Genomic DNA, 18212 nt, shown 5'->3' on the forward strand with positions numbered 1-18212 from the left:
TGCCACGGGGGAAAAAGTATCTCCATAATCCAACCCTAAAATTTGAGTATAAACTTTGGCTACAAGACGAACTTTGAGGCGATCAATAGTACCATCAGGTCCAACTTTGATAGCAAACACCCACATGCAACCAACAACAAATTTCCTAGACGGCAACAGGACCAGTTCCCAAGTTCCACTATTATGAAGAGCACTTAATTCATCTGTCATAGCCTGACGCCAACCAGGATGGGCTAAAGCGTCACAGACAGTTTTTGGAATGGTCACAGAAGAAAGAGAGGAAAGACATGTATAAAAAGGTAATGACAAGCGATGATAACTCAAAGCAATATAATGGGGAGAGGGATTACGGGTAGAACGCATACCTTTTCGAAGGGCAATGGGAAGGTCAGACTCAGGTGTCAGAGCCAGAGGAGACAGAGTAGTTGGCACTGGAGTGGAGTCACATGGTGGTGGTTGTGATCGATTACAGCGACTATAAACCTGAAGAGGTGGTGGAGCAGGAACCGAGGGTGAAGAAGACACAGTAAGAGGGTCACAAACAATAGGAACATTAAAGGTATTAGAAGAGTTGTCAGGATTGGATGGAGTCAGAGGTGAAGATTGACTCTTAAAATAAAGGGACAACTCATTAAAGGTGACATCTGCAGACACAAAATAACGGTTAAGAAAAGGAGAAAAACATTTGTATCCTCTTTGTGATCTTGTAAACCCTAAGAAAACACACTTATGTGATCTAGGAGAAAGCTTGTCAAGACCAGGACTAAAATTATGAACAAAACATGTAGACCCGAAAACTCTCAAAGGTAAGGGATGAAGAGGTTCATGAGGGAATAAAATAGAGTGAGGTATGTTATTCTTTAAAACCGAAGAAGGCATACGATTAATGAGATAACAGGCAGTAAGAATAACATCACCCCAAAAATGTTCAGGAACCTCGCCATGAATTAAAAGAGTGCGAGTGGTTTCCATAAGATGTCTATTTTTACGTTCAGCTACACCATTTTGTTGAGGGGTATAAGCACAAGAAGTTTGATGTAGAATGCCGTGAGAAGCCATAAATTGTTTGAAAGAATGAGAAAGATATTCACGACCATTATCACTACGCAAAACTCTAATAGAAACACCGAACTGAGTTTTAATTTCATTAAAAAAAGATTGAAAGATATGAAATAATTTCGAACGATGTTTCATTAGAAATAACCAGGTGCATCTGGAGTAATCATCAATGAAAGTAACAAGGTATTGAAAACCTAAAGTAGACTTAACGCGGCTAGGACCCCAAATGTCAGAGTGAACCAAGGCAAAAGGGGACGAAGCATCACGTGTGACACTACGAGGAAAAGAAGTATGAGTATGCTTGCCTAATTGACACGACTCACAATCCAAACGAGACAACTTGGACAAGGCAGGGACAAGCTGTTGTAACTTGGCAAGGCTTGGATGACCAAACTGAGCATGAATAAGAGAGGGAGACTCCATAACTGCACCAATGTGTGTAGAGGGACGGAGATGATAAAGACCATGAGACTCATATCCTGTGCCAATCACCTGTTTCGAACTCTGATCCTGTAAACAGACAGAATTATTGGTAAAAGAAACAACACAATCAAGAGAACGAGTTAGGCGACTAATGGACAACATGTTAAAAGGAGACCCAGGGACATAAAAAACATTATCAATGGTTAAAGAAGGAAAAAGTTTAACAGTGCCAACACCATGAGATGAGACTCTAGAACCATCAGCCAGTGTAACAGAAGGTAAAGGATTAGTAAAGGATAAAGAAGAGAATAAAGATTTGTTACCAGTAATATGATCAGTGGCTCCTGAATCAAAAACCCAAGGACCAGGAGAAGAAGATTGAGTCAGACCAACAAAAGATGTACCTGTGTAAGCAACAGATGCAGTGGAACTAGAAAACTGTTGATCCTTATACAATTTGAGAAATTTGTTATACATAACAAGTATATCAGATGAAACAAAAGAGAGTTCAAAACTGAAAGAGGCAGCGGAAGGTAGTATGATTAAAGCTTCTACTTGAAGTGCTCTATTGTGGCATAAGTAAGGTTGAATTTTATGTACAATCTTGTATATAATAGTAGTTTGTAGTAATAAAACACTAATGTATTTATTTTCTTTACATTCAGTTTATGTATTTAGTAACTTTGGTAAACAAAGTGGATTGACATCTAAACCAACAAGATTAACAAACACAACCATTAAAGTGGAATGAAATAATAAGGCTCACATGCAGGACATTCAATAAATTGCTATTGAAGTTAATGCTTGTAATTATGAATCACTAAAATAGTTGTCAATTTTTCAATTGCACAAAGTACCGGTATACTACTTTTTTGTCTTGACCCCCAAACTTTGAATTACTAAGCAATCGGAAATACTACTTCTACTTTTGTTTCTCAAGCTTAAATTAACATTTGCCAGTAAAATTACATGCAAAGGATGAATTTTCTCGACAATTTCACATACCCTTAAAATGGCATGTATATTATACTATAATGTTGAACAATTCACACTAGTTAGATTGCATCTATGTATTAAGTTGTTATCCCATAGTGCTATGGTGCAGCCAATATTCATTCACATTTTTTCGTTCAAATTTCCTGAACCCACTAATTTCCCTCTTTACATCAACTATCATTGATCCTGGAAAGAACTTTGTCAAGAATTTTCTCTGCAAATCAGTCCAAGTAGTGTATGGACTTGAATAAGTGGTGTAGAAGAACCACTCCTTAGCTTTTATATCTAAAGGGAAAATAGAATGCCTTCATGATGATCTCTTCTTCTAAAACTTTTGTTGGCTTCATTGTTGAACATATCACATGAATTTGTAGCAAAAATCTTAATGGATCTTCTTCAGTATTATGTAATACTTAGGCAACTTCTCATTCAATTCTCCCATAAAATCCTGACTGGAAACTGAATTTCTATTTACAACAGAATTCACTTTTGAATTTCTATTTACAACAGACACTAAAACGTCAACTAAAATCATCCATACAAGTCCTGATTAACTAAAATTGAGCAGTATATGACAACAAGATTTGAGGTTGATATGATAATAACAAAGTCTCAATTACTAAGGTTTCACATTTTATCATTTGGAATTTGTTTATTGATATTGAAATGAATTACTAAAGTATTATTTTTTAGTATCTTTTAGTTTGGAGCATCTTATCTGTGTGTACTAGAATATCTTTTGCATTGTTACCATTGTCTATTTATTGTGAATGCATTTCTTTAGGGTCTAAGGGAAGCCATGAAGAATATTTCCCATAATTTTCATGATGCTTTAGGAAGTGGTATTCCTTTGACTAAAGGTGAAACAATTAACTTGATGCATGACATGTTGTGTAATGCTCTTAGACAACATAGGTCATTTGAAATACCGAAAACAAACTTTGAAGAGCCTCCGAATGAAGCAACTCAGCAATTTTATAATCTGTTAGTTGAGTCAAATGAACCATTATTTGAAGGATCATTAGAGTCTAAATTATCAATTTGTGTTAGACTTTTAGCATGCAAGTCTAATTGGAATGTCCCTGACTAATGTGTCGGTTTTATAATAAAAATGCTTCGAGATATAACGCTGATGAATAGAGCTTTGCCCAAAAATTACTATGATGTTAAAAAATTAGTATCAAAGCTTGGATTGACTTCTAGAAGGATTGATTGTTGCATACAAGGTTGCATGTTGTTTTATGACAGTGAATATGGGAAAACTGATGATTCACTTATTCGCTGCAAATTTTGTGATATGCCAAGGTATCGTGATCACAACATAGGAGGAAACACAAAAAAGCTTGTTCTGATAAAAGACAATGTTCTATTTACCTATAATTCCAAGGTTGCAGAGATTGTTTGCATAAATGGAAATTGTTGGTCACATGTCTTGGCACCATGAAAATAAAAGTACCTCGGGCGTGTTACGTGAAGCTTGGAAGCATTTTGATCGGGTACATCTAGACTTTGTAGCCGATCCATGCAACGTACGCCTGGGTTTATGCTTTGATGGATTTAATCCATTCACTCAATCAACAATCCCTTATTCTTGTTGGCCAATAATTGTCACCCCATGCAATCTTCCTCCTGAAATGTGCATGACAATGCCATTTATGTTCTTAAGTTGTCTAATACTTGGTCCACACAATCCAAAGGTAGGAATTGATGTGTATCTTGAACCTTTGGTGGATGATCTAAAGAAGTTATGGACTGGTGTAGAAACATATGATATCGTAAGAAAGAAGAATTGTATCATGAGAGCTAGTTTAATGTGGACTATAAATGCTTTCCCTGCATATGGGATGTTATCTGGTTGGGGTACTCAAGGTAAATTGGCTTGTCCACATTGTATGGAGCATTCAAAAAGCTTTTACATTAGAAAATGGGGGTGTAAGACCCAAGAAAAATTGGAATAAAGGGAAACATATAGAAAAATTGATGGATTGTTTGAGATTGTGGAGATATTTAAATTAGGTATTTTATTTAATTTTGATATATGATGAAATAATTAATTTATTGATTTAAGTTAAGTGTTGTTTATTTATTTTAATTATTTTATGGAAATATTAAATATGGAATATAAGTGTATATAAACAATTGCTGCGCTTTATTTCATGAGAATCTGTCTAGTTTAATGGCTAGCGCTATGAATTTGTAGAGCATGTACATGGGTTCGAATTTGGTCGTCCTCATATAGTGGTTTTAATTATTTTATTTATTATTCAATTAAAGCATGTGTAGCTTATGCGTTTAAAATTCAGTGGTGCGTAGAAGAGAAACATTCCAGAGAGACCCATCAGGTAGGGGAAGCCAACATTGCTTTCTTCTCTTGTTTTCTTGATGCTTGATGAATGAAGCTTGACCTTGTCTTTTTCTCTCTTTACACTTGTGCTGATTGTATGATTTATGAACCTAGCTTGTTGTGTGTATGCCATGTTTCTCTTTTTTTCTTGTTATGCATGTGTGGTCGTAAGGGTGATGTTTGAACGTAAGTTTTGGCATTCATGAAGTTTGGGTACATGGTATTTTTGGGGTAGTAATCGGAGATGGTGCATCCATGCTTGCCTTGTTGCAGCCACAATGAAAACAAAAGGAATTTATGTGCATGACCAGTCTTTCTTTGTTTTCTTTACTCTGCCATAGTTGTTGTTGTTACATGAAAGGTTGCATTTGGATGGCTTTCTAAGGTGTTAAAAAAAAAACTAGGTTCGTTTTGGTGTGGTCCTCTGAATTCTGCAACATGCCTCAGTTTTTGTTTTCCATTGTCACGGGGTTTGTTTTTGTTGTGCATGATGCAGCGAGGTTGGTCTCTTTCATTTGATTATATCACGTGAGGGGTTGGGTTACATGAAACCCAAGTCTTTTCTTTATGTTGTTTTGGTGTAGAAACTCATAAAGGTGTGGTTTTGGTTCTTCTTCGTGCAGACCCTTTCTTTAGGATTCTATTGTTTTATACTACATGCTTTTCATGCATACCTTTCTTACAATTCATGGTTCTTTTCATTTTGATTGTTTTCTTATCCACATTATGTTTTAAGTGCTTGGACCCACACATAAAACTAATTGCTTTAATCTTTTGGAATGGTGCAGACCACACATTTTTGGGTCCATCTATATTTGTGCTAAACTTTTGTGAATGTTTCTTATGCTTGAATCATGTTACTATATATGAAAAGAAAAGCCATGTATGCTCCATTTTTACGTTTTTAGTTCTTCTTTTTCCCATTTACGTTCTAGGTGAGAGACATGGAATTACAACCCTTTGTTTCACTCATCAAATATTCAAATATAGTATTCCTGTTGAAACCATGCCATTAGTTCTCTCTGTTGCCTTTGCGTCACATACGATAATTGAAACCAATAAACACTTAAGTTTCTTTTTCATATGGCTCCACACGTTTTGTCCTTTTACTTTAAAGGTTTGGGGTGCTTGCATGATCTTAGTACAAAGTTTATTTCTCTTTCTTTTTTTTTTCTATTCTCTTTCACGTAGCATGGTTCATGGGCACATGATGATTGGTTGTGAATGGTTTTGGTGGGGTTTTTCTTTTGGTTGTTCCCCTTTGTTTTAAGTGTAACCACATTTTTATTTTTGTAAAAGACTATTTAATAACTTTGTTTTCTCTCTTTCATTATCATTTAAGATAACTTTTCCTTGTGACAATCATGCATGGCCCACAAGTTATTTAAATTCTCTTTTTAGGCTTTTGGAGTGTGGATTACGAAAATAAATATGGTAATATAGCGTTTGTTTTTTTTTCTTGGTTCATATTAAAAGTATGTTTCGTTTTCTTATAGTCTTGGGATGAAATTCCATTTTGGTTTTTATACATTTGTGTGGTACTTTTTATTTGGTTTTACTAAAGTGGTGGTTTGAGGATAATTACTTGAGTGTGATGTTATGCTTGTGTTTGAATGAATGTCATTCCTTGAGTTTGTTGCAAGAATGTATTATTTGATAAGTTGATGGGTTTATGTTATGGAATTTTATTTCTCATGCATGATGTGGTGGCGTGTATTTTGTTGGCAATATATAAATTCTCATGTGTTGCATGTTGAGAGTGTTTTGCCTTGTTGATAACTCTTGGTGAAATTAAGTGTTGTGTGAGGTTTTCCGTACCTAGGAACCCAGTGAAGACTCTTTCGCCTGTGTGAAGCAGTGGAAAGGGGTTCTCTTTGCCTGTGTGAAGCAGTGGTCGAGGATTGGTTCAAGTGTTGTACTCGCTCGCCTGTGTGAAGCAGTAGGGAGAGGAAAGATGTTTCACCTTATTTTGGCTCATTGCGAGTATAGTGCCCGATGTGCGAAGCATCAACGTTTTTACTCATAACTCCTTGAGGAATAAAGGAGACAATTTGGTTGCGATAGTGGGACACGTCGAACCATCTCTTCTAGGAAACTAGATGTTGTTGTGGGGTGAGAGGCCGTGGAAAACCAAAGTTTGATTATGATCACTATGTTTGAAGATTCTAGATGAATGTGTTGCTATGTTTGCTTTGGTATGATTGGTTAGATTTTGGGGTTTGTGTGTTCAAACCAAGGATTAATTGTGATCATAATGCTTAAGTGTTACTTGAATGCGACGTTGAGTATTATTGGACATGTTTTATTTATGAATATCATTGTTTATGGTTAACTTACCCCTATTTGTTTGTTTTTGTGTTTGTTATATGTGCGATGATCGTATAACGTGTGTGTTATACGGGAGCATATGATATTGCAGATAATTTTGGCATAGAGTAGATTGACGAGAGGTTGGGGTGGATTCGAGAGTTTTTATAATATATTTAGTTGTGTTTTAAATCAGATACTAGAAATTATGTAATTTTCTTTTGGTCGCAAATGTTATTGGAAGTTTTTGACAAAGTGTTGGTGTGATGCAATTTAAATTAAATTAAAAGTTTTTATTAGTACATTTTCAATGTTAATTCTTTTTCCGCTAAACGCAAAAATTTTCTAACGTTCTGTGACGTCCCAAAAATTGGGGTGTTACAGGAGGGATTGTTGGTTTGACTCACACTGTAGGTTTTTACCTAGTGGTCATGCATTTAGAAAAAATAGAAAAGCCTTATTAAAAGGGAAAGTTGAAACCAATGACCCATCACCTACAATGACACCTGATTTGGTTTGGGGAAGAGTAAGGGATTTATCAATGGCCACGGAAAATCCTCGTTTGCCGAAATTACGAGGATATGGCGAGTTTCATAATTGGAGGAAAAAAAAGTATATTTTGGAATCTTCCTTATTGGAAAGATAATCTCTTAAAACGCAACCTAGACGTCATGTGTAAAACTTGGGAAAATTAAATAATTAAATAAATAATTATTTAATAAATGCGGGTAGTAGAAGCCTTTATGGCATTTAATATTAGTTGTTGTGACGTGAAAAAGTACTAGGCCAAGTGGTTGAGAGTACTTGATTGAGTGAGAGGACTTGGGTTCAAGACTTATATCTGTCAGTTGTGTGTTATTTTAATGTGTGCATTATTTTGTTAATATATTTGAATGCTAGCTATGATAATATAATCCTAAAATTATAGGAATTATCACAAATGTGAATTGGTTGAATTGGTTATGCACTTAACTTGTTAATTGAGTGGTTGTGGGTTCAACCCTTGTTGAGAACAACTTAATCTCTTTATTTTTGCTAGAATACTTGTGGTCTGAATGTGAAATGGTGGGAAAGCCCTAGAGACAATGGGCAGCCAAGGGAGTTGGGAAAAACAACCTATAAAAGATAATAATAGACATTAAAAAGGCCACTTTTCTTTTTATTTCTTTTTACCACAATTAGGAGCCATATAAAAGGGGAGATTTAGGCAATTAGAAGGGTTTTAGAAGTCTAAAACCTAGAGTGAGAAGGGAGCACGAATTCTGAGTGGAAAAGGTGAGTTTGGAATTGAGAGCAAAGCTGCAATTTTTTTGGGAGAGCACAAGAAGGTTCTTAGGTGTCACAAAGCCAAAGTACACAACCATTAGAAGCAAGGATTTTCAGGTTAGGGGAGCTAAGCCTAATTTGTGTATTGTTGAATTGTTTGCCTGATTTTGATGCATGCTCACTATGAATTTCGTGACTATTCTGTTGTGAATCAGAATCTGTTTGGCTTAATCTTATTGATTAAAATTTTGAATGCAATACTATGAATAAATGAGAATTTGATTCTATATGTGTGAATTGGGTTATACCTTATGTGTTGTGCGCAGTTTCCAATTGTATAAAATTGTAAGATATAGGTTTTGGGATATGAATTGGGCATGGCCTCTGGTTTTTCGTGTGCATAACAGTGGAAAGGTCTGGTATTCTCGAGCGAGCCAGGCTCGCCTAGGCAAGAAAACCAGAAATGCGAGAATGGTCGTACGCGAGCATCTCGCTCAAGCGAGTGTATCTCGCCTAAGCGAGAACCCATAAGGGTTTTGTAGTTCTGTTTGGGCACCTCGCTCGGACAGAGTGTTTTACAGTGGTGAATGAATTGCATGATTTCATTAATGAGTACCACGAATTTTCGTGCTAAGTCGAATTTGGTCTAAAGATGGGTTGTTTTGATATGTTTTGGAAAACATCTTATATTATTGTGTGAATATATATTGGGGGTTCCTATTTTGCATGATTGTCTGTATCAATCCTGACTCTTCTAAGGGGACAATTGGAGTTGGAACATGTTTATGCAAATTGTCACTGATTTTGGGGGAGAACATCTGAGGAGAGATTGCAGTCAACAAGTTGGCAGTGGAGGCAGTAGTGTTAGCACTCGTAAGTGTTATGCATGTGATCAGCCGGGGCAGTTTGCTAATAAGTGTCCTAATAAGAAGACCACTCCCGGAGCACGATCTCAGCCACCTTCCTCTGATAGGCTGAGAGCAACAGGCCGGGTTTTCGCCATGACCAACACTTAGGCCATCCGGTCAGGTAATCTTATTCTAGATTACTTTTTTTTGTATGGTAATAGTGTGTCAGTGCTTTTTGACTCAGGAGCTTCACACTCCTTCATATCCCACGACTGCGTGAAGAAACTGGGATTGTCGACTCGCGACCTGGGGTGCGAGTTGATCGTCTTGACACCAGCATCTGGGCAGGTTTCAACTAATTCTGCCTGTGTTGGATGCTCGTTGGAGGTAGAGGGCAGACAATTCAAGGTGAACCTTGTATGCTTGCCTTTGGAGGGTTTGGACGCGATATTGGGAATGAACTGGTTGTCAAGCAATCACATAGTCATTGATTCTGGACAACGCAGGGTGGTGTTCTTAGAGTCAGAGGGAATTGAGTTTATCTCTTCTCACAAAGCCTTGAAGGAAATTGAAGATGGAGCTACTTGTTTCATGATAGTGGCTCAAGGAGAAAAGAAGAGTACAAAGGAAAAGATCAAAAGTATACCAGTGGTGGACGAGTATGCCGACGTATTTTCTGACGAAATACTCGAATTGACACCAAGCAGGGACATAGATTTCTCTATTGATCTAATCCCTGGAGCGGGTCCAGTGTCGGTCGCCCCTTACAGAATGGCATCGGTGGAGCTGGCAGAGTTGAAAAAGTAGATCGAGGATTTGCTAGAAAAGAAATTCATCAGACCTAGTGCATCACCGTGGGGAGCTTCGGTGTTACTAGTGAAGAAGAAGGATGAGAGTTCTCGGTTATGCGTAGACTACCGACAGCTGAATAAGCTGACGATAAAGAACAAGTATCCATTGTCGAGAATTGATGATCTACTGGACCAGTTGAGAGGGGCAGGTGTATTCTCCAAGATTAACTTGAGGTCTGGATACCATCAGCTTTTGGTCAAACTAGAAGACGTTCAGAAGACAACATTCAGATCGAGATATGGGCATTACGAGTATGTAGTAATGCCATTTGGAGTGACTAATGCTCCAGCAGTCTTCATGGATTATATGAACCAGATTTTTTGACCTTATTTGGACAAATTTGTGGTGGTGTTTATAGATGACATTCTCATCTATTCCAGGAATAGGGAGGAGCACGCTGAGCATCTGAGAGTTGTATTGACAGTACTCAAAGAACATCAGCTCTATGGCAAGTTGTCCAAGTGCGAGTTTTGGTTAGAGGAGGTACAGTTTCTGGGGCATGTCATTTACTCACATTGTATTTTAGTGGATCCAAGCAAGATTGATACGGTATTGAAATGGGAATGACCACAGATTGTGACTAAGCTACAAAGTTTCTTGGGATTGGCCGGATACTACAGGCGATTTGTAGAAGGGTTCTCTAAAATGGTGAGTCCTTTGACCCAACTCACTAGAAAAGACCAACCATTCTCCTGGACGGAGAAGTGTGATGAATGTTTTGAGGCGATGAAGAAAAGATTGGCAACCGCTCCGGTGTTAGCTATACCAGACACAAGTAAGAAATTTGAGGTGTATTGTGATGCATCCTATCATGGCTTGGGGTGTGTATTGATGTAGGAAAAGAGGTCAGAAGCTTACGCGTCTCGACAGTTAAAGATGCATGAAAAGAACTACCCCACCCATGACTTAGAATTGGCTGTTGTGGTGTTTGCTCTCAAGACATGGAGGCACTACTTGTATGGCTCCCAGTTCCAAGTTTTCAACGATCACAAAAGTCTAAAATACCTGTTTGACTAGAAGGAGTTGAATATGAGACAGAGGTGATGGATGGAGTATCTCAAGGATTATGACTTCGAGTTACTTTACCATCCAGGTGAGGCGAATGTGGTAGCGGACGCCTTAAGTCGGAAAAGGATTCACATGTTAGCGATGATGGTGAAAGAGCTAGAGTTGATTGAGAAGCTCAAGGATATGAATATGGGTATACAGTTGGGAGAGGGTTCTATCTGATGTAGTTTACTAACCTTAACTAGTGACATCATGGGGTTGATTCGTGAGGGGCAAAAGAGTGACGCTGAATTACAGCAGTTTGTGAGCTGGTTGGGTACTGAGAAAGGGAAGGACTATCGAATGGGATCTGATGGCATCCTGCGTTTCAGAGATAGAGTTTGTGTGTCGGGAAATTGAAGATTGAGGAAGCAAATTCTGGAGGAGGGACACAAAAGTCGTCTTAGCATACACCTAGGTATGACTAAGATGTATCAGGATTTGGAACAGTCCTTTTGGTGGAATGGGATGAAAACTGATGTCGCCGACTTTGTGGCATCGTGCTTGGTGTGTCAGAAGGCCAAGATTGAACATCAGCGACCAGGGGGTACACTAGAACCATTAGACATCCCGCAGTGGAAATGGGATAGTATTACAATGGACTTCGTGACACATTTTCCGATATCAGCTAAGGGAAATGATTCGGTCTGGGTGATTGTTGACAGATTGACTAAGTGTGCCCATTTTTTGGCAATTAATCAAAAGATGTCAATGGACAAGCTGGCTGAGTTATATGTTAGAGAGGTAGTCAGATTGCATGGGGTGCCAACTAGTATCATATCTGACAAAGATTCAAGATTTACTTCTCGTTTTTGGCAGTCGCTGCAGGCAGCTTTAGGGACTCAGTTACGGATGAGTTTTGCTTATCATCCTCAGACGGATAGGCAGTCTGAGAGGACGATCCAGTCCTTGGAAGACCTGCTGTCATTGGGGTGACATGCTTCCTTTGGTGGGATTTACATACAACAACAGTTATCACTCCAGTATTGGTATGGCGCCATATGAGGCCTTGTATGGGTGACGGTGCAGGATAACACTTTGTTGGAATCAAGATGGCGAATCACTAGTATTGGGTCAAGAGTTTTTACAGCAGACTACTAAGAAGGTCAAAGCCATTCAGGAGAGAATGAAGGCAACTCAAAGTAGGCAAAAGTCCTATGCGGACAAGAAGAGGAAGCCCTTGGAATTTGAAGCAGGGGATCATGTGTTCCTCCAAGTAACACCGACGGCGTGTATGGGAAGAGCCATCAAATCAAGGAAGTTAACTCCAAGGTTTGTTGGACCCTATCAGATACTGAGAAGGATTGGCGCTGTAGCCTATGAGATTGCCCTGCCACCGCACTTGGCAAATCTGCATAATGTATTTCACGTTTCTCAGTTGAGGAAATACATAGCAGATCCATCGCATGTGCTGGAGTCAGATGATATTCAGATCATGGAAGACTTGACCATAAACACCGGACCAATACAAATTCTCGACTCGCAAGTGAAAAAGCTGCGAGGAAAGGAATTAAAGACAGTGAAGGTCCTGTAGGATGAAATTACTCAGGAGATGACTTGGGAGATAGAGGTTCACATGAGGCAATCCTACCCACACTTGTTTCCTGGTAAGTCTAATTTTCGAGGACGAAAATCTTTAAAGGTGGGGGGAATGTAAAACCCGAGAAAATTAAATAATTAAATAAATAATTATTTAATAAATGCGGATAGTAGAAGCCTTTATGGCATTTAATGTTAGTTGTTGTGACGTGGAAGAGTACTAGCTCAAGTGGTTGAGAGTACTTGATTGTATGAGAGGAATTGGGTTCAAGTCCTATGTATGCTAATTGTGTGTTATTTTAATGTGTGCATTATTTGTTAATATATTTGAATGCTAGTTGTGATAATATAATCCTAAAATTATAGGAATTATCACAAATGTGAATTGGTTGAAATGATTATGCACTTGACTTGTTAATTGAGTGGTTGTGGGTTCAACCCTTGATGAGAACAACTTAATCTCTTTATTTTTGCTAGAATACTTGTGGTCTGAATGTGAAAGGGTGGGAAAGCCCTAGAGACAATGCGCAGCCAAGAAAGTTGGGAAAAACAGCCTATAAAAGATAATAATAGACATTAAAAAGGCCATTTTTCGTTTTATTTCTTTTTACCACAATTAGGAGCCATATAAAAGGGGAGATTTAGGCTATTAGAAGGGTTTTAGAAGTCTGAAACCTAGAGTGAGAAGGGAGCACGAATCCTGAGTGGAAAAGGTGAGTTTGGAATTGAGAGCAAAGCTGCAATTTTTTTGGGAGAGCACAGGAAGGTTCTTAGGTGTCACAAAGCCAAAGTAGACAACCATTAGAAGCAAGGATTTTCAGGTTAAGGGAGCTGACCCTAATTTGTATATTGTTGAATTGTTTGCGTGATTTTTATGCATGCTCACTATGAATTTCGTGACTATTCTGTTGTGAATCAGAATCTGTTTGGCTTAATGTTATTGATTAAAATTGTGTATGCAATACTATGAATAAATGTGTATTTGATTTTGTATGCGTGAATTGGGTTCCCAACTCGAAAAGTTATGACCAGTATGAGTCTAGATTATACCTTATGTGTTGTGCGTAGTTTCCAATTGTATAAAATTGTAAGATATTGGTTTTGGGATATGAATTGGGCATGGCTTCTGGTTTTTCGTGTGCGTAACAGTGGAAAGGTCTGGTATTCTCACTCGAGCGAGCCAGGCTCGCCTAGGAGAGAAAACCAGAAATGCGAGAATGGTCGTACGCGAGCATCTCGCTCAGGCGAGTGTATCTCGCCCGAGCGAGAACCCGTAAGGGTTGTGTGGTTCTGTTTGGGCACCTCGCTCGGACGGAGTGTTTTACAGTGGTGAATGAATTGCATGATTTCATTATTGAGCACCACAAATTTTTGTGCTAAGTCGGATTGGGTCTAAAGATGGGTTGTTTTGATATGTTTTGGAAAGCATCTTATACTATTGTGTGAATATATATATTGGGGGTTCCTATTTTGCATGATTGTCTGTATCAATCCTGACTCTTCTGAGGGTTCAATTGGATTTGGAACATGTTTATGCAAATTGTCACTGATTTTGGATTACTTGGTGATGTTGGGAACATAGTTTGGTAATTGTTTCTACTTTGTATGTGCGTGAACAAGAATTCCATTCGCTAATTTCGCTCAGGCGAGCCTAGACGAGAGTTGCATAGACTTGACCCTGGTTCTGTTTGAGCCACTCGCTTAGGCAGAGGCCAAGTTCTTGGGCGACTGAGACTCTCGCTCAGGCGAGAGGTTCTCGCTTAAGCGAGAAGTCGTGCAGGGTTTTGTAGTTGGCTTAACTCGCCGCCTAAACGAGCGTTTTGGTGTTAGGCGAGGGACAATCTCGCCCAAGCGAGTAGAGGCTCGCTTAAGCGAGGCTTCGCTATGAATCACTGTGGCACGCTCGCTCAGGCGAGGAAGTTTCGCTTAGGCGAGACAGGCCTGGTCGCTTAAGCTAAGACTTCTAGCCCAAGTGAGTTTAGTGCAGTTTAGGTGTATTGTTTGTAAGCATTGATGCGAACGTGGATCAGGAGATGTTGTGCCATAAGCGGGTCGGTTCATGGATGGTGGTGGACATGTGATGGTATGAGCGGGGAGGTTCATACTCAATTACTCTCCTGTGGGGATACGAGTGAGGTAGGTTCGTATGTTCTGTGCTCACAGTTGAGAGATGCTGCGTGCGGGAAGGTACGTAGCTAGTGGATCACATATGTTGGACTACAGGCAGGTAAATCCGTGGAGTAGGACTACGAGCGGGTAGGTTCGTAGAGGCAGGACCACGAGCGGGCAAGTTCGTGTGAGCATCATGAATCCTGAGTCCATGGCTAACTTTGTTGTTAAATTGGAGGTTTAAAAGCCTTAGGGTATTGAGGATGTGACCATGGTCTAACTATGAGAATATAAAATGGGGTGGTTGTTCTATATATTATTTATTTGATATGTTTCTTATATTTCTTTTGAGCTCACTCTTTCTATGTGTGTGTGGCAATGATTGTGTAATTCGTTACACAGGAGTAGATGATGATACAGGTGATGCTGAGGGTGCTCAGGCGATGGAGTGAGGGCTATTTGGGATAGAGCTAGGGATTTACCATTGTTTTCATAGTTTTATTTGGAACTTGTAATGACTTTAGATTTAATTACATTTGAAATTTTTGTCACGTTGAATATTAAATTTTGTCGTTTCCGAGTATGAGATTTAATAATATTGCGACGTTTAACCTTCTTTTTATATCTTTAATATTTATTTAAGTAATATTCACTAGGGATGTTACATCATGCACATAGAAAAAAATTTCTTTGACAATATATTGAACACTATCATGAATGTCACTGGTAAAAGAAAAGACAATGAGAAAGCAAGGATGGGTCTCGCTTTGTATTGTAGTTGCCCTAACTTAGAGCTCAAACAGCTAGCTAATGGAAAAAGGTTTAAGCCAAAAGCCAATTACTCTTTAAGTATAGAGGAAGCGAAATTAGTTTGTCGTTGGATAAAAGAACTCAGGGTGCTTGATGGTTATTCATTGAACATGGAAAGATGTGCTCATAGGATGAAAAGCCATGATTGTAGCGTGTTCATGGAGTGTTTACTTCCTATTGCATTTCGTACATTGCCAATGCATGCTTTGAATCCCCTAATCAAAATAAGTTATTTCTTTAAAGACTTATGCTCTACGACATTGAGGTATGAATATTTAGTTACAATTGGAAGAAAACATTTCACTAATTCTTTGCAAGTTGGAAAGAGTATTTCCTCCTGCATTCTTTGATTCAATGAAACATCTCCCAATTCATCTAGCATATAAACCTAGACTTGGTGGCCCAATTCAATATAGGTGGATGTATCCTTTTGAAAGGTACTACATGATCAATGTATTTCACATAAAATGCATTTCTTTAACTATTACGAAGCATGACCCATTTATTATATTTGTATAGGTTTATGGGAGATTCTAAGCGATCAAAAAAAATAAGGCAAGGATTGAAGGATTGACATGTGCATCTTACGAACAACGAGAAACAACTTAATTTTGTTCCCATTATTTCAAAAGTTATATGTTATCAGTGCGAAGTAGTAAAAATGAAATGGGAGTTGAAAGCCAAAGTTGTCTAACATCGTTATCCATCTTCAACCATCCAACTCGTCCTTTTGGGAATCCATCAATTCACTGGTTAACCCAAAGAGAATGTGATTCGGTCCATGTTCATGTGCAGATCAATTGCCAAGAAGTCAAACCATACCTTGAGTAAATATTTTCCAACTATCCATTCCATTCTTATAATAAAGTTAATTCTTGTATTAAATTAACCTTTTGAATGACTTATTTGAATAGGTCATTCCTTCAATCTCAGGACTCAACTACTTCTAGTCGTGTACATGCTGATTTTCCTAGATAGTTCAAGAATCAAGTATGTACTTGAAAATTAATTTACTTTTTCAATATATAATAAATAAAATATGACATGAGTTTGTGTTATAACATAGGTTTACAATGAGTCTTTAAGTGTAACAAACCAACACTTGAGAGATTAATCATTAGGTCCTTTTACCGAGGTTAAACAATGGCATACGTTATATGTCAATGGGTATAAGTTCCACATTGATGCTTGGAGTCAAGGTAAGAAAAACAATGATGTTTGCAATGTGACCTCTACCAAGACACTTAAAGCCCTTAATGTCACTAGTGTGAGTGTGTGATGATGGTCCTTCCCTTTTTTTTTTCCCTTTCCTTCTCCTTCACTAGGATCTTATAGGGTTCTTCTCAAACTTGTTTGACATCCCTCTTGTATTCCTTCTTACCATAAGAGCTAGAGTGGATAGTTTTTGAACCTTTTCTCAAATTTTGTTGCTTTACCTTTATGTAGATTTGTTATGAGTCATTAAGTCTTTGTAGAGCAATAATTCCACTTTATCTCTTATGTTAAGGTAAATACCATTTAAGAACCTAGAGATTGTTGTATCCTCATGCTCACTAATCCTTTCCCTCAACATGTATAACTCCATCTTTTTGTTTATACTCTTCCACACTCATGTTCTTCTAATGGCGTCTTTGTAGCTTACCTATAAGCTCACTATGGTAGTAGGAAGGAATGTGTCTCCTCCTAAGGACACTTTTAAGATCATTCCAATATTGCATCGCGGGAGTTGTGTTAATTCTACACTCCCTCTCTAGTGATGTCCATTAATACATGGCATATGCTTGGAAGCTAAGGGTGGCCGAAGGCACTTTCCTCTCTTCACTCACTTAAAGGCAAGCAAAAGGTTGCTCCACCTTCATCTCTTAATCTATATATGTTTCCACATCATCCTCAATGTCTCCTTGGGATATGTTCTCTTCTATGTCTCCTTGGTGAAGGAGAAAAAGGTTGATAAAATTGATCCACTAAACTATTGTCCTCTTCAAAGGGTGTGATAAGTGTTGGAGTCTTGGAGCTTCTTGAGTTGCTCCTACTATTAATTTTCTTTTGTAACCTCTCATTATTTTTTGTTAAAATTCTAAGTTCCTTATCTAGAATGGCAAGTTGGACCTTTCTTTCAATTCTATCTTTTTCCTTTTGAATTGCCTCTTCCTTTTCTCCAAAGTTGTAGTGACTTTAGCTCTTGAGAAATTTTGGTTAAAATTTTTGAAGCTTTTTCACTACAATCATTACCAATTTGGTAAGAAGGATCTCTAGACATGATTTTGGTTTTTAGGTGTTTACTTAGTCTTTCAAATAAATTCCAAAGGAGAAGTAGCCAAAGCTAGGAAAAATAGGTGAATCACTTAGATTGCTTAAGTACTAGCCAAAGCTTACCTCAATACTTCTTGCCCAAAACTTATCAAGTGGAATTAAGTGAAAGAGAAAGTTAACACACACTAAACTATAAAGCAAAAAAAAAAAAAAACAAATCAAGAAAATTAAAGCACCTAAACTAAGTGTGTTCTAAGGTGAGCCTTGTTGGTACTTTTGAGCCTCAAGACACACCCACTATCTAAGCGCTTTTATTATTTGATTAAAGTTCTAATAAGAAGATGAGAGAACACCAAAGG

At 38.0% G+C, this 18212-nt stretch overlaps 1 pseudogene; it reads left to right on the plus strand.

Moving 5' to 3' along the window:
• Positions 1-210: 210 nt before the first annotated feature.
• LOC146883829 (uncharacterized) lies at positions 211-16578 on the plus strand (annotated as a pseudogene).
• The last annotated feature ends 1634 nt before the right edge of the window (positions 16579-18212 follow it).

Source organism: Vigna unguiculata, chromosome 9, assembly GCF_037176805.1.
Source record: "Vigna unguiculata cultivar grain cowpea cultivar isolate G323 ecotype 2 chromosome 9, ASM3717680v1, whole genome shotgun sequence".
Lineage (NCBI taxonomy): Eukaryota > Viridiplantae > Streptophyta > Magnoliopsida > Fabales > Fabaceae > Vigna > Vigna unguiculata.